The sequence below is a fragment of the Rhinolophus sinicus genome, linkage group LG03, assembly GCF_036562045.2.
Source record: "Rhinolophus sinicus isolate RSC01 linkage group LG03, ASM3656204v1, whole genome shotgun sequence".
Classification (NCBI taxonomy): domain Eukaryota; kingdom Metazoa; phylum Chordata; class Mammalia; order Chiroptera; family Rhinolophidae; genus Rhinolophus; species Rhinolophus sinicus.
This window is the reverse complement of record NC_133753.1, coordinates 139,719,126-139,741,274: the sequence shown is the minus strand read 5'-3', so window position 1 is coordinate 139,741,274 and position 22,149 is coordinate 139,719,126. Positions and strand designations below refer to the sequence as shown.

Here is a 22,149-nt window from a genome sequence, read left to right as displayed (position 1 = left end):
GAAAATCGGTCCTTTAATTGGCTACTCAATTGTGGATGCTTGTTATCCATTAATTATTACATTTTAAAATTAAGATTGTTTTCAAGCTTAATTTTTTGTTATATTTGTATTATCACATATCCATTCTTTCTATCCATCCATCAACCCAGCCTATATTTCTTGATGCATTTCAAAATAAATTGCAGACACCAGTCAGTACGCTTTACCCTCTAAGCATTTCAACACAATGAGCATTAAAATTTAGTATTTGTTTATGAGTTTTTGAGGTAAACTTTATATACAATTCTCATGTCTTAAGTGTGCAATTTCATGATCTTGACTAACGTATACTCCTGTGTAACCCAGACCACTTCCTATCACCCAGAAAGTTCCCTTGTGTCCGTTCCCAAGTCAGCACCTGCTCCTAACACCACTAGATGTTTTTTTTAGAACAGATTAATTTTGCTATTTTACAACTTCATACAAATGGAATGATTCATATCTACCCTTTTTGTAAGATTTTCACTGAGCATGTTTTTGAGATCCATCCATATTGTTATGAGTATCGGTAGCTCATTTCTTTTTATTGCTGAGTAGTATCTCAAATGTAATGACTATGATTTATTTACTCATTTTTTACCCAGTTTTTGACCATTATGAGTAAAGTCACTACAAGTCTTTGCATGGTCATACTTTCATTTCTCTTGTGTATATATTTCAGAGTGGAATTGCTGGTCGTAGCATAGGTACATGTTTAGTTTTGTAAGCATTTTTCTAAATTGCTGTATCATGCATAGTACACTTCCAACTGTAATGATTTTAATCTTTTAGTTCACCTAGGCCACGTGCTACTTATCTGAAGTAAGGGCTTGAGATAAGTACAAGAATATTGTTTTCATCAGAGCATAATGAACCTGGGCTGTGTTGGGGGTGGGAGGAGGAAGAAAATGTAGACTTAATTCAGAGCCCTCAGTGCATTACTGTAGTTACTTCAAGATGGGGAGAAAGTATGGCTACATTACTCTACCACTGTGACATAGCAACAGACTAAGCTCTACCCTACACAAAATGTTACAAGAGGCTAAATTTAATGTAGTGTAATGATGTCTGTGTTTTCATTAAATCTATAAGCCTAATTGACGACATTAGTGGATGTACTAGGTGTGACAATTAAGTTCACGAACTTGTTGCAACAATGTTGCTAACCACTATTAATATCAGAGGGATTATTCATTATGAATTTGTACTAACTGGACAAATAGTTAACCAAGTTTACTATTTGGAAGTGCTGAAAAGGCTGCTTGAAAAAGTTAGACGACCTGAACTTTTCACCAACAATTCATGGCTCTTGCATCACAACAATGCACCTGCTCACACGTCACTGTCTGTGAGGAATTTTTTAGCCAGTCAACAAATAATTCACCTGATCTGGCCTCCAATAACTTCTTTCTTTACCTGAAGATAAAGGAAATATTGAAAGGAAGATATTTTGATGACATTCAGGACACCAAGGGTAATACGACGACAGCTCTGATGGCCATTCCAGAAAAAGAGTTCCAAAATTGCTTTGAAGGGGGCACTAGGTACTGGCTTCAGTACATAGCTTCCCAAGGGGAATACTTTGAAGGTGATCATTCAGCAAAGAGGTATGTAGCGCTTTTTCTAGGATGAGTTCATTAACTTAATTGTCAGACCTCGTAAGTGTAGAAAAATATGCATACAGTTTTGTAAATTAAATCCATATACCTTGTATTTCTACTACTCAGGTTCAGCATTTATTTTGTGCTCCATCAAATACATTCTTATCTTTATAAACAGTATAAAAAACCCAATTTATAAATTTGTCAATTTTTCTTAACCATAGAAATTGGCTAATATATGGCAAGATTTAAGCCATGGCAAATTTAATCTTTTTTTTTTATATACATTGTAAAAAAAGCCTCTTTAAAATGGTGCATGCCTATGAAGTTTTCACGTATTAGAAAATGTATATGCTTTTCTAATTTATTTCTATAAAAATATGATAGTTGGGATTTTTGAGATGTAAGTATTTAACAACTTTATCTATGCTTGCCTGAGTTATTCCGCCCCCCCCCCCACCTTTTTTTCCATTTGGATTTTAAACTGTAGGATTCCTTTACCAGGGCTGTTTTAAAATACCCTTATGATTACATTGGACTTACCTGGATAAGCCAAGAGACTTCCCCTATTTTAAGGTCAGCTGATTAACAAACTTACTTCCATCTGCAACTTTCATGCCCCTTTGCCATGTCATGTAACATATTCACAGGTTCTGGGAATTAGGATGTGTGTCCGAGGGTATTCTGCCTACTACATGTGATTGATTTATCAGTTTGGTTTGATTATCAGAAATCAATTCATGTTATTTTTTTTAAAGTTTATTGGGGTGACAATTGTTAGTAAAGTTACATAGATTTCAGGTGTACAATTCTGTAATACATCATCCATATATATCACATTGTGTTCACCACCCAGAGTCAGTTCTCTTTCTATCACCATATATTTGATCCCCTTTACCATCATCTACCTCCCCCCTCTCCCCACTTACACTATGATAACCACTAAACTATTGTCTGGGTCTGTGTTTTTGTTTGTTCATTTGTTTGTCTTGTTCCTTTATTGTTTTCAGTTTTATATACCACATATCAATGAAGTCATATGGTTCTCTACTTTTTCTGTCTGACTTATTGCACTCAGCATAATAATTTCAAGATCCATTCATGTTGTTGCAAATGATACTATTTCATCTTTTCTTATGGCAGAACAGTATTTCATTGTGTATATACACCACATCTTTATCCAATCATCTGTTGAAGGACACTTTGGTTGTTTCCATGTCTTAGACACCATAAATAAAGCTGCAATGAACATTAGAGCACATATATCTTTATGGATAAATGTTTTCAGATTTTTTGGGTAGATACCCAGGGGAAGGATTGCTGAGTCACACGGTTATTCTATTCGTAATTTTCTGAGGAACCTCCACACTGCCTTCCATAGTGGCTGCACCAATCTGCATTCCTACCAACAGTGTATTCCCTCCACAGTCTCTCCAAGACTTGTTATTTGTCCTGTTGATGGTAGCCATTCTAACTCGGGTGAGGTGATGTCTCATTGTGTTTTTGATTTACATTTCTCTGCTGATTAGTGATGTTGAGCATTTTTTCCTATGTCTATCGCCCATTTGTATGTCTTTTTTGGAGAAATGTCTGTTTAGGCACTCTGCCCATTTTTTAATTGGATTGCTTTTTTTTTTTTTGTTTTTTGTTTGTTGTTGTTGTTGAGTTATATGAGTTCCTTATATCTTTTAGATATTAGCCCCTTATCGGAGGCATTGTTTGCAAAAATCTTCCCTTATTCGGTTGGTTGCCTCTTTATTTGGTCGATGGTTTCTTTTGCTGTGCGAAGCTTTTTAGTTTGATGTAGTCCCATTCATTTATTTTAGTTTTTACTTCCCTTGCCTTTGAGGTCAAATTCATAAAATGCTCATTGAACCCAAGGTCCAAAAGTTTAGTACCTATGTTTTCTTCTATGCATTTTACTGTTTTAGGTCTTACCGTGTTTCCCCAAAAATAAGCCGGACAATCAGCTCTAATGTGTCTTTTGGAGCAAAAATTAACATAAGACCTGATATTATATTATATATTGTATCATATCATATCATATCATATCATATCATATCATATCATATCATATCATATCATAGACCAGGTCTTATATTAATTTTTGCTCCAGAAGACGCTTTAGAGCTGATGGTCCGGCTAGGTCTTATTTTCTGGGAAACATGGTATGTTTAGGTCTTTGATCCATTTTGAGTTAATTTTGGTACACGGTGACAGACAGCAGTCTAGTTTCATTCTTTTGCATGTGACTTTCCAATTCTCCCAGCACCATTTATTGAAGAGGCTGTTTTTTCTCCATTGTATGTTTTTGGCTTCTTTGTTGAAAATTATCTGTCCTTATTTATGTGGGTTTGTTTCTGGGTTCTCTATTCTATTCCATTCATCTGTGTGTCTCTTTTTCTGTCAGTACTTTACTGTTTTGATTATTGTTACCCTGTACTACAAGCTAAAGTTAGGGAATGTGAAATTTCCAGCTTTGCTCTTTTTTCTTAGGATTGCTTTGGCTATTCAGGGTATTTTGTGGTTCCATACAAATCTGATGACTTTTTTGTTCTGTTTTCTTAAAAAATGCCATTGGGATTTTGATCATATCAGTTCATTTTGTAATCAAAGTTATTTGCTGCTCTTTGCTGTCTCATTCAAAACTGGAATCCCGAGTGTTTTCACGTGGACATAAAGCTCCACAGTTCTGCCTGCCTTGCTTTGGTTGAACTGTTGAGTGCAGAAACCTGAAACCCTGGGTCTGTGATCTCTAGGGCATCCTCTAGTATATCCTGCTTCTTCCTGGATAAATTGCAAAAGGGAGACCCCACCAGGTGGAACAATTAGAAATTGGTGCCAGATGCACAGATCAGTTAGAAATTAAAGGACAGATTTCAGCCCCACCTCAGCAGGGTACAACCTGAGCACAACAGCCCTTCCTCCTCACTTACATTTTCTATAGACTTGGTTCTATAGAAACCAGTCCCTTGGTTCCAGCCTCTGCCTTAAACTCTTATTTGCTCTATACTGTGAGCCACAAAACGGTAACGTGCATCTAGCACAGCCCCCTAGGGCTTAGGCTAGCATTGAGCACAGAGTGAGACCTCTGGACCTGGTTCTATTGGGATCTGTGGGTGGCAATACAAAACCATACTCTCTCTTCAGACAAAATGTAAGCATTTTTAAATAAAAGTTTACAGAATTCCAGCTACTTAAGATAATTTAGAGTCATTACAAGCAATCTTATTTTATGGTAAGTAAAAAAAAAAAAAATCAGTTTTCATCTTCTATGATGAATCAAGTCTGAGTACTCTGTCATCTATGGAGGCCCAAGGAATCAGCTACTTAGAGAACCCAGACATAGCTAGAGGCCTTGGAGGAAGAGTTTTTCTTTGACCCTGTGAACTCTGAGTCCCAGTTTCCGTGGAGAAAGTAGGGTGAGGTGTCTGACATTTTATGAAGACAAATTTTCTTGATAGGGTTCACTTGAAGTAGAATTTCTTGGCTATTAGCTTTATTAAGCTTGCTGGACATTTTGGGGAAGAATTCTAGATGTCTTGTAGTCATTTTCTTATTCCACAACCTCTCCTAAATCCAGATGTATTAAGGAATAGTTGGAGGCACAATATCTATGAGGGAGTGTTCACAGAGGAATTTGGAAAGGAGTTTTAGGACATGAATGACAAACTTTATTTGGTTCTTAACTTTTCCAGGGGTTGTTTTTAAATGGAAAGTTGTGATGGTTTATAGCAGTTCCTCAGGTGTCTTGGATCACAAGAAAGATGTTACAAAACATTCTTCCATTTGTCATGGAACAATATTTAGTAGGAGGATTTGCCCTCTTGGAACTGAAGTTGCTAAGGTTAGACCAGCCAAAATAATTCAGGAAAAATTTTTGTGTGAAAATGATCGACTTTCAAGAACCTTTAACAGTGAGATCCTGAAATTGCTCAAGATTATTTTGGACACATGTGAAAAAAGTCCAATTCAGATTACCTTGAGCAAAAAAGGAATACGATGGCTCTTGTAGCTGGTATAGCTCAAATGCCTGAAGGAATTGTTAGAGGAACCAAGACTTCAGATCCTTGAGGGGGAGTCTCAGTACCTCTGGACTTTCTCTTTCTATCCAGCTTTGATCTCTGCTGGCCTCTGATTGGCTTTGTTCTATACACAGAGCCCTTTTCAAACGATGAAGAAGGTGCTTTCTGGTAGCTGCAGAGTTCTTCCTTCCAGACTTAGCAACTCCAGAAGAGTGAGCACTCCTTTCTGCTAGTTCAGTTCTAAGGAAGGACTCTGGTCTTCCTTGTGTCCTGTGCTCAAATGCTCGACAAGCAAAAACAAAAATAAAATAACACAAAAAACCCTTCTTGCCAGAGAGATGGAGCACTATGATTTGACAGTCCTGGCCCACGTTTCCTTGAGCCTTTCACTTACCTATTGCCAGAAAGTGCCCTGAGAAGAAGGTTATATCATTTAGAGGGGCTGGGACTAGGGTGAGGGGAGTGGGGCACTCACTTCAGATGGAAAATATAAGGGGACATCTCACAATTCAGAAGTCAAGATAAATATTGTTGTAATGCAATATTTTAAAAAGTTGTATCCTCCAACTCTGACTTGTGGACCGACTGCCTGTTTTGGTACACGAAGCTTTATTGGAACCAGGGCTGAGGTTAGGGGGAAGTGAGTGAGGCAGGCTCATACAAGTGCAGGGCCAGGTCCTGTTTTTATTTAAAATTGTGATATTTTGTTCAAAAGTCTTTGGAGTAAGCAGAAAATAGTATATGATGTACAAGTCATTGAAGCAACTTTTAGGGGTTAATAAGGCTAATCTGATACTCTTCCTCTGCCTGAGTTTAGTTGAGCGATAACACAGGGGTTAGCTAGACAGAGATTTAAAAACATCCTTTTTGTTTTTTTTCTGATAAAGCTTTTGGAGAAAGTGGTTATTAATGACCCAGTGACACTTCTCTATACCTGCCCCCTCACACATTGGTGATAACACTTGGGATAGCGTACCTGAAGGGAAACAAGTTTGGGTATTTAGAGGAGTTCCATTTACCCAGGTCCCTGGTTTGCACTGGTTCAGGGCAGGAGGAAAGAAAATCCCTGATTTTCATTTCTTATAGATTTTAATAAATTATTATAACATTACCTGCTAACCACGTCAATCAATCTTAATTTATGGGAAGAAAATGGGGCAAGAGGCAAGGGGTGCTACCAGAGGGTTTCTTTACTTGGAAACAAGGAGTCAGGGAGAAAAGTTTCCACTAAGAATAACTTGAAAGCACCTATTCTTTATTGGAAAACCCTGTTTTCATCAGATAAAACAGGTCTATGGGTTGATTTTGGAGTGACGGCTGCCATTTTACAGGCATACCTCAGAGATATTACAGGTTTGGTTCCAGACAACTACAACAAAGCGAGTGTGATCTTTTTGCTGGTGGAGGGTCTTGCCTTCAATCTATAAAAGAACATAATGTCAGTGAAATGCAACAAAGGGAAGTATGCCTGGTATGCCTGTGTACTCTTGCCTAAGGAAACGCCATACATCTGAACTTTTCCACTTCCCAACTATTGTCCAGATTATACACAGCTGGACTACTGAGTGTCCACTGTATGAAATTGTTCAGTGTTGTACTCTGATGATGTACTACCTGGGGCTTGTTCTAACTAACATAGAGTAAAAGTCAATTGGGAGGGGGGATATTAGTGAAACAAGGCGAGTTATGTCAAGGACTCAATCATTGCTCTGAGCCAGAGAAAGCAGAAAGTGTAGGAGAAAAGCCAGTAGTAAGGAAGTCTATAAAAGAGGATATACTTGAGTCAGGCCTTGAAGATAGGGTATTCCAAACAAAGGGAACAGCATGAGTCAAGTTACATAACTTGGAATATACACGGAATATTTGGGAACTAGTAGGATATTTTATTGGAAGAAAATTACCAAAGCAAATTACCAAACATTTTAAATACTTTTCATGGACCAGACTCTAGTGCTTTTCCTGTATCATTTAATTTAACCCTCTGAAAACCTATGAGGTAGGGACTTGCTCATGTCATTTCATCAGTGCAGAAACTTAAATTTAAAGGGGTTAAATAATGTTTCCTGGCTATATAGATAATATTTGAGATATGGGAATAAAATCCAAGTCTCTTTGGCTTCATTTTTTTTCCATGCTTTTAACTTGTGAAGCATGGTGGAGCTGAAGACAGAAAGGCTGGGTAGAGACAGGCTAGGCAACCTGTCAGGTTTGCTCAGTTGCTCAGAAGGAGGGAGAAAGCAAAATGAGATTGTTTTCAGACAGGTTTGGTGTGTGTGTGTGTTTTAAAAATATTTGCTCACATGTTGAATACTTGTTTTGAAGCATCCACATTGTACGGGTAAAGAACCCGAATAGAGCAAATACCAAGCTTCATCCTGTTTTTTCCCCATTTCAGTCAGTCAAGATGGACAAGCCAATAATCGGGTGTTGACACAGATTTAGTCCCCTAAAGAACACACAGGGCGGTAGACACAGAGTCAGGGAAGGTCTTTGTACACTTACACAGAAATGGAAATACTGAAATAACCTCTCATTTCCTATTTTTCTATGCAGCGATTTCTATTTTTATATTTAATTGGAATAGACTAGCTAGTGTTACCGTTTATCACCACTAGATGTCACTGTAATACAGGTTAAATTACACTTTTTACTCCCTTCTGTCGATGCCCCACTCCCCGCATTTATTTCCCCCCAGTGAAAAAGTGGATTTAAAAAGTAGCAAGAAGGAATACCTTTTAAGGGGGCGGGGGGTTAAAAATCAATGCTATCATTATAAATATACTTTTCATTCTACATTCTGCATTACCTTTTTGGAGAATATTATATTACTCATAGAAAAGTAGACTACCTCCCAATAAGTATGTATTTAGAGTTAATTTCACAAATTTGTTTCGGTTTGAAAATGTATTCATTCACTCAAAAGGAGGTACAGCTTTAGACTTAGACTTTGGATTGCCTGTTTGTGTTGGCGTTTTAAATTGTGGTTTTAATAAGAAGAAAAGAGACCTGAGACAATGCCCTGTGACTACTGTTATCCACATTTATGAAAAGAGTGTATTTCCAGAGTGATATGGTGTTGGCACGATGTTCTTTTGATTCTACGGTCTCAGTGAGGTAGCTCAGCTACATTTATGAATACCATTTTACTCAAAGCTCTCTTGCTTTGTTAAAATTCACAGAATTTTATTGCCTAAAAGGTATGATGATGATTTTTCCAAAGGAATAAGAATTCATTTTTTCCTCCCCTCTTGTAGTCCTTGCATTCATATTTAGATTTTATGTAGACTAAAATATTCAGAATCTTGGACAGCTGATTTCATTTTTTAATGTATTAGAATGTTAATACTGTTTTATGATTGTTTCCTTCATTCTAATGGGCTTTATCATATTTTCTCCAAGCTGTGACACATGAGTCCCTTCTCTGCTTTCCTGTGATCCTTTGCTCTTGGCCTCTCTGGCTTGCTGGCAGAGCAACTCCATCCCAGTGGCCTCTCTGCTGCATTCATGGCTCACCGTGTTCACTAATGTGAGTGCTTGCTTTTCCTTATTTTATTTACTCTTCTAAATTTAGCATCTTATGTGGTCTATCCTTTTCTTACCAGCTTTCTTTCATAGCATCTTTTATTAGCTCTTTACCTTTGATAGCAATAAAGAAGATGAAAATAATAGTTTGTTTTCCCCAATATACCTTTCTTATCATTTTGTGAGCACATGACACCACGGTAACTGGTTAAGATAGCAATTTAGGTGACCAGTTGCTAGTTTTTACGACTTCCAATCAAATACTTACTTGGATTGGTATTTATTCCCAGGGAAAAGCTTGGATATTTGGATTCATGTGGAATTAGCCTTTGTCTCATCCCATTTCCCACAGTTCCCCAGTTTTTCACTGTTACTACCTAGTTTCATCCAGCTATTTCCTACTTACTGCCTTTAGGAGAGTTTCTTCCTTACAGTTCTGAATCTTTGGAATTATACTATACATGACACAGGGCTTCTCACTGAGGTTATGTTTGTCAGTATCCATTATTAAATAGTTTTTTTGAATCGTGAAAGCCAAGTTGGGAAGAAACCAATATATCTGAGACCTAGATTAACCCGATTCCTCCTTCTTCCCAAAACTTCACTTTGTGGAGGAAGGCAGCATTAAAAACCTTTCCTCCATATAGTCTATATACAAAAGCTCTATAGAGATGAGACAGAGGATTGCATTATGCATCCTCTCTTTAGTAAGGACATAGTACATGCATGTTGGCCTTTAGCAGCTGTCAGTAATTTCACTGCAGGGATATCTGGCAGGCACAAGAGTCAGCAACCAGAAACTTCTTTTCTTCCACATAAAGACACACTATTTGTTTTTCTCAGTCCTGGAGACCTCATCTTGATTTGCATCCAGCTTTTCTTAGGTGTGGCCAGTGCTGGCTTGTTAGTGGGGACTGCTAGCACGCGGGTGATCTCATCAGTCAGCTTGATCTCATCAGTCATGCTAGTGATCTCATCAGTCGGCTTGAACCTGCCTTTTTCCTGTCTATGTTAGGAGGAGAGAGGTTTTGAATATTTCATCAATAATCAAATAACCAATACACAGGGTGTAAGGGAATCAATAATTAAATATCAATTATCAAATACTCCGTGGCTCCCTTGGAATCCAGCTAAGAACATGAAGATATGGCCAATAATATGCAAAAGAGAAATAATTGAGACGCTAAGCCAAGTACTGTCTACTTGAAACATCTTAAAGCAAAACAGACCAATTACAGTTTTTGTTTGAATAAAAACATCTACTAGTAGGAGCTTCTGTCAATCTGCAAGGGACTGTAGGTCATTGCTACTCAAAGTGTGGCCCATGGACGAGCAGCATCTGTATTCACAGGAACATTTTTAGAAATATAAAATCTCCAGCCTCAGTTCGGACCTACTGACCCAAAAGTTGCACTTTAGCAAGATCCCCCAGGTGATTTTCATGCACATTATAATTTGAGAAACACTGATTTATGTGATGGTTAGAATTAAGACCACTTTATCTGTTTTAGTTCAGCTGTTTCAAGTTTTGAATGGTAGCGTCTCTCCTCCTTTTCCTCTCTTTCCTCTTCTTCTTACTCCTTGTCCTTTTTAAAAAAAGTGTTTATTAAATTTTTGGATGATATTGGTTAGTAAAATTATATAGGTTTCAAGTGTGCAATTCTATAATACATCATCTATGTATTGCATCGTGTGTTCACCACCCAGAATCAGTTCTCCTTCCATCAGCATATATTTGACCCCCTTTCCCCTTCTACCTTCTCCCCTCCCCCCTTACCCTCTGGCAACCATTAAACGGTTGTCTGTGTCTATCAGTTTTTGTTTGTTTGTTTGTTATTTTCAATTTTATATTGGCCATAAGAAAAGATGAAATACTGCCATTTGCGACAACATGGGTGGATCTTGAGATTATCATGCTAATTGAAATAAGTCAGACAGAAGAAATTGAGAGCCATACGATTTTACTCACGTGGGATATAAAACTCCTGTCCTTTTTCGGTTTCATGAAACACTTAGGAGAACACTGTTAAAGAAAGAAGTTTCAGGGTTTTTTTGAGAAAAAAAAAAAAGCACTATTTTAACTTTTTCCAACTCCAAATTGAGATTCAATGAAAAGGAAAATATAAAATAGCTCCAGTGGTGTGAATAGTAATATATTACTTGATCTTTGTTCTGTTTAAGACTTTGTCCCCAAATAAGACTGTTATGCAAAAACCCTCCACTGAATTCTTATTCTTTAATTTTCTTTTGTCTCTCTTGTCTCTCCCAGCTGTGAAATGACTTATTTTCTTCAGTTTCTCTCTCCCATTCCTTACCTCGTTCAAGCCCTATTCCAGCTGGTAACAATTTATGAAGCATGTTGCAGTGTTAATATCTTGTTAAGGTGGTTTCCGCTTGTTGGGTCTTTGAGACGTCAACGTCAGGACTATTTTACTAGGAACCCTTGATGGGTGGGGTAAATCTGGAGACGTGCTGAACTTCTACCCTCTCACACTGCAGGAAGCCTTACAACTATAGGCATCTCGTCCCATGATGCAGCCCTGCAGGATGGGTAAGTAACGGGAAGTATTCTGCTTCTTGCCAGATAATTAGGACAATTTTTAAAACTTATTTAAAATTATTAGTGAACTAGACATGGTGTCACTGAGATCCCCTTATATTTTTAAATTCAGTACAGTCAGGTATAGGAGTTAAAGATGAGATGAATATTATAACTTTTACTTCTAACAGGTGACACATAATATTTTAGAATTTATAACAAAGAAAAAAGAAAATATAAAAACTTTTCTCCAATATTATCGTACCAGCATATTGTTTAGAATTGCCTAACTTCATTAGGGTATTTCAGTTTGGCAGTTGATGTTTTAAATTTAAAAAATAACATTTTAAGTATTTTAATTTTTTTCAATGTAGCATAATTTATGGAAAACATTTTTTTTCTTTTTTGTTCAAGAAACATGCGGTGTCCAGGTTTCTAATTATGAGGAAAGAGGGATAAAAAGGTTTTGGTGGTTCACATCTGATATAATCCAGTTTCATCCCAAATGTAGCATACCTAATCTATTTTGTTCCTCCACTACGGAAAATGTAGTGTGAAACATGTTTTTTCTTTTTTTTTCACACTCTTTTTTTGGTTAATTTAAACATGCAATTTGAGTGGTCAATTTTTACTCTTGCTTGCAAGGTTAACTGTAGGTCAACACTGTTTGTTTCTTTAATATTGACTTAACTCTGACTGCTGTTGACATTTTTTAAGGTCTATTTCTTTTAATACTACATAATTTAAGGGGAAAAATCAAGACTAATTAGTTGTTAATGAGAAACACATATAATGAGAAACAAATGTAACATTAATGTCATGTACAATGTATGTCTGTGTGGTTTAAAAGGTAGGAACACAACCATTATTCAAAATTAGGGAATAAAATCATCGTAGTAATTACTAGCAGATGTGTTGTAACCTGTGTTGCAAGTCAAAATTTCTTTGTCAGAACAATGTGTTGCAGTGTTTGATAGTATGCATTTGATATGATTTTTGAAGGGTTTATTTTTTTCTCCACATTTTTTTTTTTTAATCCATGGGCCTGGCATCCTTAGGATATTGGAAGATTTAAGCTAATGTTTTCTCTTCCTTACAACTTTATTATTCCCTCATCAGCACAGAGATATTCCTTGACACATTCTGATGTCATGTTTGGTTGTGGCAACCCATCATTTTGCCAGGTCGCTATACGTTCATTGTCTAAGGAGCGTCTTGTGTGTGTGTTTCCCAGTTCTAAATTCACAAATTATGTGTGTGTTTGTTATCTGAAATTGTTAAATTCCACACGGTAGCTGGAATATAATGATCAGATGACCTCATGGATGCCAGCGTATCTGAGCTTGCTGAACTGGACCCACGATTCTCAGCCTCCTGCACAGGATCCTGTACTGCTGAGCGATGTCTTGGGTTTGAGCAATGCAGTCTATGTCAGGGAACTCCAGATGGAGGCAACTCCGAAACATTGTCCTTTCAGAATTATGGGCTAGAAGCACTATATGTTTTGGCTGGGGATACTGACAATGTGAGTCTGAGGATGAGGAAAGCAAGGACGGGAAGACAGATGGTGAAACCATGTAAAAGAGTTGACCGTTTGCATTAGAGTCACCTGGGCTGTTCACTAAAATGGCCAGTTGGGGGGAGTTTCTCTAGACATAGTGTATATGAATAGCTGGAAGCAGGGCAGGAATCTGCATTTTTTTTTTTTTTTTTAAAGATTTTATTGGGGAAGGGGAACAGGACTTTATTGGGGAACAATGGTCAAATTGTTGTCCTTTCAATCTTAGTTGTGCGGGGTTCTGTTCAGCTTCAAGTTGTTGTTCTTTCAGTCTTAGTTGTGGAGGGCGCAGCTCAGCTCCAGGTCCAGTTGCCGTTGCTAGTTGCAGGGGGCACAGCCCACCATCCCTTGCGGGGGTCGAACCGGCAACCTTGTGGTTGAGAGGACAGGCTCCAACCAACTGAGCCATCCGGGAGCTCAGCGGCAGCTCAGCTCAAGGTGCCGTGTTCAATCTTAGTTGCAGGGGGCAGAGCCCACCATCCCTTGCGGGACTCGAGGAATTGAACTGGCAACCTTGTGGTTGAGAGCCCACTGGCCCATGTGGGAATCGAACCGGCAGCCTTCGGAGTTAGGAGCACGGAGCTCTAACCGCCTGAGCCACCGGGCCGGCCCAGGAATCTGCATTTTAACCCTTGTGCTTTTGAATGGTGTAAACCTAAGTAGGTGATTGTAATAACAGCAGTTTTCGTAGTCCTCCTCATCTGACAAATATTTATCAATTGTCCCCTATGTCTTAGCACGAAAGTTGCAATGATGAGTAATACACGGGAAGTCTCTGCTCTCCTGAAACTTACATTCTGATGGATAATAATATCCAATAATCAGTAATATGTATTAGGGTTACTATAGTCTAAGCACACTTCTGAGTACTTGCAATATCTCATTCAATCCTTACAAAAATTCTCATAGATTGTTCTAATTGAAAAGGTAATAAGAAGACTATTTTTCAAATATGACATCGTTAATACTAAAAATGAAAATAACACATCCTTAGAGAAATACGTAATTGTTAGAAAAATATTTTTGATTATTTCAACCAAGTAAACATTCAAGCTACTGAAAGAATTATGTAGATACCAGTAGATACCAGTATAAGTGTAAGAAAACATGTGTTTGTGCATGTGTGTGTGTGTGTGTGTGTGTGTGTGTATTTTATGTAAAGGGAGAAAAAAGCTCCTGTATAATATTAAAATTAACTGTGATAAAACAAATTTGAAGGGAAAGGCAAACATTAGAGTATGTGTGGGAGGGTGTTTTACATTTATGTTGGAGCCAGTTATTGTCTCCTAATAAAGGACACTTTTTCCAAAAGTGTGGTACATGGACCATTTGCATCAGAGGCACCTGGGATGTTCACTAAAATCGCCAGTTGGGGGGGAATTTCTCTATGTAGTGTATATGAATAGCTGGAAGCAGGGCAGGAATCTGCATTTTTACACCAGATCCCTAGGTGATTCTTATTCACATTAAAGTTTGAGAGCCATGGATGTAGAGTGTTATTTTCACAGTCTAATATCTCAGATGGTCTCTCTATTTGAAATTCTGAGTTATGTTGTCAGCTGGTGAACATCTGTCTAGAATTCCAATACAAGCAATAATAGTGCATAATAACATGCAATATCCATTAATGTTGAACAAGGGTGTCTGTTCTCTGGCATTATGAAACCTAGAATATTGCTTTTCTTTCTATTTGTGTTATGAACCAGTAGCATAAATCTCAATTTTTGTCTAACTTTATCTCTGATGATTGTTATTTCATTTATAACATTCAGTGCTTTAGTTTCTTTGTTTCCTGCTATTTTATTATGTCCCCAATCTTCTCTTCAAGACAATTTCTTTTTTTAAGTTATTTTGAAAATAATTATTTTAATAAGGGTTAGGACAACTAACTGCTAATCAATCTATAATCAGGATCATTAAATTATTTAAAAAATATATATATTCTTTTTTTTTTCTCTGTTGGGCAGGGTAAGAGAGGCTGAGCTACGGTAACAAATAATTTCAAAATCTCAATGGTTTAATACACACATGAAATGTATTTCTCGCTTATGTTACTAGTCTAATATGAGTGTGTATGGCTTTTCTTCTCACAGTCACAAAGGAACTTAGGCTAAAGGAGACTCTGCTTCTTGTGACTGCACTGTCTGAATCCTGTGACCTCTTTGACAAGGGCTGAGAATTGAAGGGTCCCACAAGGACTTTTAAATGCTTTTGTCTAGAAGGTGCACATACATTTCCTCTCATAGACCATGGCCATAGCTGGTCATGAGGTTTTACCTGCTAAGAATAAGGGAGCAGTGAAATGTGGGAGAGCACTTGTATACTCTTGCCATATTTTTGGTGCCTTTAAATTTCTAATTCAGTTCCACACTGCTAGCCATGAACAAAGCTGATGTGGGTTACTATGTTTCCTTGAACCACGAGGGAGATCTAAAGAAGACACCTCTGTTAAAAGACATTGCTACCTGTATCAGTCAATCTGTGAAAATAAATTTTCTTACCCCTATGGTTAGATACTAACACAAATAATGTGTAAGGTGCAGAAGGAGAAGGATCCTGATACAAAAGAGAAACAGAATACTTGACAAAATGAGACCCACGTGATAGTTTTTAATCCAACAAAAAGTTTTTAAAAGCATGATAAGTGCTAACAAAAAGGCGTGTTGGATAGGCACTATAGGAAACTACATAGAAATTTTTTGGTTCATTTTTTTTTTTTTTTTTTTAGTAAATTATATGAAAATGCATTGTTGTGCGAGCAGAAATTACAGCAGGGGATAACACAGACAGAGTTCCTGCTCTTCTGGAACTTACATTAAAGAGTATAATAACAGCTAATATGTATTCAGGGTTACTATTAGTAGTTTTGATACTACTTTACATACATTATCTCATTTAATCCTTATAACAATCTCATGAAATTGTAATTGAAAAGGGAATAGTAAGATGAAATTTGAGGAAATAGGCATCCTCTTTTAATGTTTTTAAAATTCCTATGAATAAGTAGTAGGCTGAGAAATATTAGATTGGACCACATGAAATGATATTTACAGGTCAAAATAGATCAAATATCAGCATTTTCAATACAATTCAACCTAATATTCAACATTTCTGGAAATTATCCAAACAAAGCTATGTATCACCATCATTCATCATTATCATTTTAACATTTATTGAGTACTTCAATGTGTTAAGACATTGAACTAACATTTTTGTTATGTATTTTCTCATTTAATTCTAGTTTAGTTTCCTATGGCTCTTGCAAACAAATTAACACAAATTTAGGCACTTAAAAAAATTCCGAAATTTATTATCTTACAATTCTGGAAGAAGTCCAGATAGGTTTCACTGGACTAAAATTAACTTATTGGCAGGATAATGTTACTTCTGGAGGCTCCAGGGAAGAATCCATTTCCTTTTTTCCTGCTTCTAGCAGCTGTCTGCAATCCTCGGCTCATGGCCTTTCCCTCCATCTTTAAAGCCAGCAGTCACATCGTTCTGACCTGAGTCACATCTCCTCCTTAAACTCTAAAGGACCCTTGTGATTACATTGGATCCACTTGGATAATACAAAATAATCTCCCCATCTCAGGTCCTTAACTTAATCACATCTACAAGTCCCTTTGCCGTATAAGATAATATAGTCACACCTTCCAGAGATTAGGATGTGGATATTTGGTGTGTGTGTGTGTGGGGGATCATTATTCTGCCTATCACACATTCTAATACAATTCCATATAGTAGGTACTATCATTATCCCTGTTTTACAGATGAGAGAGCTGACACTTAGGTCCGGTGACCTGCCCAAAGACTCACTGGACAATGACAGGGATAGAATGAGAACAAAGGCCTCATAAGAGACTGTACTCTACCCATTAAACCAAGGCAACAAACATGACAGTTCTAGATGTTTGCTTACATAGCCACTGAAACAACTCAATGCAACAAGTCAGAGGCAACTTCCTCGGTAGAACAAAAGGAAGAAGGTCACTCTACCTATAGCTGGTTTCTCTGGGTCAAGTTTTTTTCTTCCTTCCTTTGAGTTTAAAGTTCTGGAGTTTCAAGCTATCTGGGCATTTAAAGAAAATTAAAGCTTTTCTTTGATTATTATTTGACTATTTCATTGATACCCTTTAGATCCATCTTTACAAAAATTTAAATGGCCTGCTCAGCTGAGAGCACAAGTCAGGGTCATTAATTCCAGAAACAGTATCATCCCTGTCTCTGTCTCCTATCCAAATACAATATTTTATATCAGCTATCTATGAGGTTCTATCAATTAAGTTCGTGAACTTGTTGCAACGATGTTGCTAACCTTTTTTGATATCAGAGGGATTATTCATTATGAATTTGTACAACTGTTCAGATAGTTAACCAATTTTACTATTTGGAAGTGCTGAAAAGGTTGCTTGAAAAAGTTAGACGACCTGAGCTTTTTGCGACCTGAACAATTAATGGTTCTTACATCATGACAATGCACCAGCTCACATGGCCCTGTCTGTGAGGGAGGTTTTAGCCAGTGAACAAATAATTGTATTGGAACACCCTCCCTACTCAGCTGATCTGGCCTCCAATGACTTCTTTCTTTACCCAAAGTTAAAGGAAATATTGAAAGGAAGACATTTCGATGACCTTTAGGACATCAAGGGTAATACAACGACAGATCTGATGGCCATTCCAGAAAAAGAGTTCCAAAATTGCTTTGAAGGGTGGACTAGGCACTGGCATCAGGGCATAGCTTCCCAAGGGGAGTACTTTGAAGGTGACTGTAGTGATTTTCAGCAATGAGGTATATAGCATTTTTACTAGGATGAGTTCACGAATTTATTTGTCAGACCTTGTATATTTTACAAAGTCTGGCTTTTAAGAAAATATTAAGTGGAAAATCATTTTAAAGTCATGCAGGCATGTGAGGCTAAATTATTATATACTCATATATATATATGTATATCTATATATAAAAGCAAGGTTTTGATTCATGTAATATCCTCTATGAATATAGAAATGATTCACAATGTAGAAAAGACTGACACAAATACAGGAAAGGAGCAAAAAACTGCTTTCAGGTACAGAATATTGAATGCATAATTCAACAGTTAAAAAAGAATAAATTTATGGCCAGCTGATCAGTTAACATTATTTGTGGCTTCCTGTGGTTAAATGATACAGCTAATTCCATTCTCTTTCATGCACCACAAACAACATTCATTTGCCAATATGAGAATTAAGCTGACACACTTTGTAAATGGGTCTAAAAACCAACTCATAAAAGTGGAAGTTTGTGAATATTAGCCTATCAGTGTCAGTTTCAGGTTTCACACAAAACACCATGCCTGCTTCCCAGAAATCTTTATTCCATTGGTATTCATTTGATATTGGACATTAGTTATTTACTTATAAAATATGTGCTCATTACAAAGGTCTGTGAGTGCAGTTGCATTAATTATTCATTCTAAGATTCTGAAACATGTCGGAGGTTCTGAAAGGTAATTTCAACTACTGATGGGAAATGTTCCACATGAGAGCCCATCAGCAAGGTTTCAGGAAGTGGGTCATGGACTTGCAAGGTAGCAACCAATCAGGTACTTTTATCATTTCTCTTAAAATTCTCTACTATTTGGAAAGATAGAAGAGATAATTAGGAAATGTGATAACCATTTTCTCTGAAATTTCAATACATTGGAAATCAGTCAAAAGTACATAAATTTATATCTTATTTACTTCCTTCTCCTCCCCAACCACACTGTTAGTATAGCCTGTGTCAATGTAGCAATCTAGACATAAAGGCAGGAAAATTAGAAGATTAATTCATTTTAAGAAATGTTTCATTTTTTGAATGTTTTTACCATGGTATTTGTTTAAATGCTAAGATCTCAATGTCTTAAAATAATTCATTTCTTTTTTTTTTTGAAAAACTGAGTTTAATTACTCTAAAATATTCTAAAAATATATGTCATTGATTATATACACACTCATACACATACATATGTGTTGCCCAAACACGTATAATATATCATTGTTAAAAACTCAATACAGAACTATAGTCACAAAAATGTGGAAACTTCCCTTTATCATTTCCCCACCTCCATTTCCCTCCTGAGAGGTGGCACTGTCAATAGTTTATGAGCATCTTTCCTCCCTTTCTGTTCATTTCCATAGTAATACACATACACAATACACATACATACGTATATATTACTTTCATAAAAATGGGGTAAAGTACTTTTAAAATTTATTAGAAGTGTTAGGATAAATAATCTCTCACATGAAGGGACGATTATTTTAGCATCATTATTAACTCATTCTGTTTTCTTTTGGTTTCAATTACCTAGTGTAAATTTGTAGGGGCCCTTCATTAATGGTGAATCTTGTAATCATTTGTTCCATAGTATCAAATGCAAAGTGCTTAGAATATATCACTGGTTTAAAATTTTTCTTTGTAACTAACAATAAAAATGTTTGCATTTTTCTGATTAGATCATTTGTGAGGGCATAGTCTAAAAGTAGAGACAAGTACACAAATACATTGTATTTGGTATCTTAATGAGAAGGAAGGAAGATATATAATAAGAATTCTCTAACTTCCTTGGGAGACTTTGTGAACTGAAAATGGACCCTGGTATTTCAGGAGAGTTACAGCCCTTTTGTTAAAGTTACAACAATGCTACTTTACATGTAAAGGAGAAATGGGGAGGGTAGGAGAGTGTGTAGGCTTTCACAAAGTTAATTATGTATTTTTTCCAGAAGATATTAAAAACATTTTATCTTATGGTAAACTTTCTCTTTTTTTAAAATTTCAAAAGTGGTTATGCACATGGATAAAATAATTCAGTGTAGAATAGTACTAAGTAAAGTAAAATCCTGTGACCTTGACTCTATGTCTATTATCAATCCCACTGCACGAGGTAGACTTCTTAAAGTGTTTCTTTACCCTATCAGCCCCAACTCCAGAAGCTAATTCTTTCTATTTTATTAAACTTACATTTGATGAAAACCCAAAGAAAGAGATCCTTTATTCTCTAGCAGTAGGGCTCTGTCATATCAAGATATTTGAAACCTCAGCTGTACTAGGGATTTTTCAATTGTCAGAATGCTTCTGGGGTTCTGCCTGTCATAGCTGGGGAATGTGCCCATGGTAACGGATGCAGATAACAAAGGGTTACCCACATCTTTCAGCTCCTGTGTTTCTGTGGGCACGTCTGTGACTAAAGAACAAGTGGGAGGAATGTTCATTCAATAAATATTTATTGAACACCTATTATGTGAAGCTATATGAAGGCACGTTCTAAGTTTGGCGGATACAACTATGAAGTCAACAAAGTACCTGTTCTCACAGAGCTTACATTCTTAACAGGGTATATTAGCAATAAGCAAGAACAAATAAATATGTAATATGTGAGGTAGTGATAAGTTCTATAAAAATTATGATACATAACACTATACATTTAGATAGAGTGTCAGGGAAGGTCTTTATGAGGACCTAAATTTGAATAGAAACCAGAATGAAACCAGGAAGTGAGCCATTAAGAAAAGCATTTCCGTTAGAGGGAATGCCAAGTGCAAAAGTCCTGTGGCAGGAGCATAGTGTTTTGGAGAATTTCACGAAGGCCGGCATCCCGCAGTTGAGTGAGTAGAGGTGGAAATAGTATGATTTCCAGTATGAGACCAGAAATGTGACCAGGGAACAAATCAAACAGGGTTTAGAGATCATGGAAAGAACTTTTGATTTATTTGATATGATGGAAAAGCAGCTGGAGGGTTTTGAGCAAGAGATGTCATCATCTGTTTTATATTTAAAAGAATTGTCTGACTGATGTGTATCTATTTATGTCCTATGGTTGGAAATCTTGGCATAGAAAACACCCCATAGAAGGTAAATATAGACTTTGGAAATGTAGACAAATATCAGGTGCATGTTGGAGCTATTCTATGTGAAACTGTTCTTTGTAAGTTTCTTCAGGTACAGGATGCTTTCTTTCAGCTATTAAGGCTGGTCGAGGAAGAGTGGAAACTTAAGGCAGGGAGGCAGAGCAGCAAAATCACATCCTTGGAGGCATGGACACTCCTCACGCGTGCAGGCCCTGAGGCAGGAGGGAGGAGTTCAAACGGAGGATTGCACTCAGTAGTTCTAAATATTCACAAGTTATTAATCAAGGTAAAAATGCATTCTATACTCCTGCTTTGATGACTAGCCCTTCAAAATTACCTGGAAAACAAAGTTTAAATTAAAAAATGTTGGACTTCTTTTGGAGTTTTATGATTGACCTCACCACTATAGGATGATTGTCCTGTCCTCGGCCCAAGGCCTGTCTCTTCTTTTACGACCCATGGCCACATGCCTCACATGCATGTGTGTGGGCTACAGCCTATGTTCATGCTGCGTCAGCACGTGTCCAGACAGCCATTCCTTGGCACCACTAAGGCCGAGGTTGTGCACATGGTGGTCACAGTGTGATGTTCATGGCAGTACACTAGCCAGGATCCGTTCAGGGAAGGACTGTGGTCCCATGCTGGGGGTATTGTTGGCAGTTAGTCTTAAGGTTATCCCCTTTGGATGCCTCAGCTTCAGAGAGCTGCCCTGCTTCAGTCACATCTTTTCCAGACAGTGTGTGTCTAATGACTAGTAGGGGTAGGTCTCTAGAAGACTGGACATTTAGGACTAGCATGGGCCAGCTTGACAGAGCAGTGAGCTCTAGGCAACACTCTAAGTCTGTTAAGGGAAGAGTGAAGAAAGACACATGGGCCACTTCTGAACTGTGAATTGAGGGAAGTGATGATAAATAGTTAATGGCTTTTGATCAGATGAACCAGTCCCACCACCAGTGGCCTCAAAACTTCACTGAGGGACCAGAGTGAACTGGAGTTCACAAATGTGGTGTACCAAGT

At 37.2% G+C, this 22,149-nt stretch overlaps 1 long non-coding RNA gene across 1 annotated transcript in view; it reads left to right on the top strand.

Annotated features, from left to right (window-relative positions):
* Positions 1 to 9,044: 9,044 nt before the first annotated feature.
* LOC141570407 (uncharacterized) overlaps positions 9,045 to 22,149 on the top strand; it is a 104,997-nt gene continuing 91,892 nt past the window's right edge. Inside the window, exon 1 of the long non-coding RNA XR_012494412.1 lies at positions 9,045 to 9,170. This is a non-coding gene — a long non-coding RNA (uncharacterized LOC141570407). The remainder of the gene's footprint in view (positions 9,171 to 22,149) is intronic.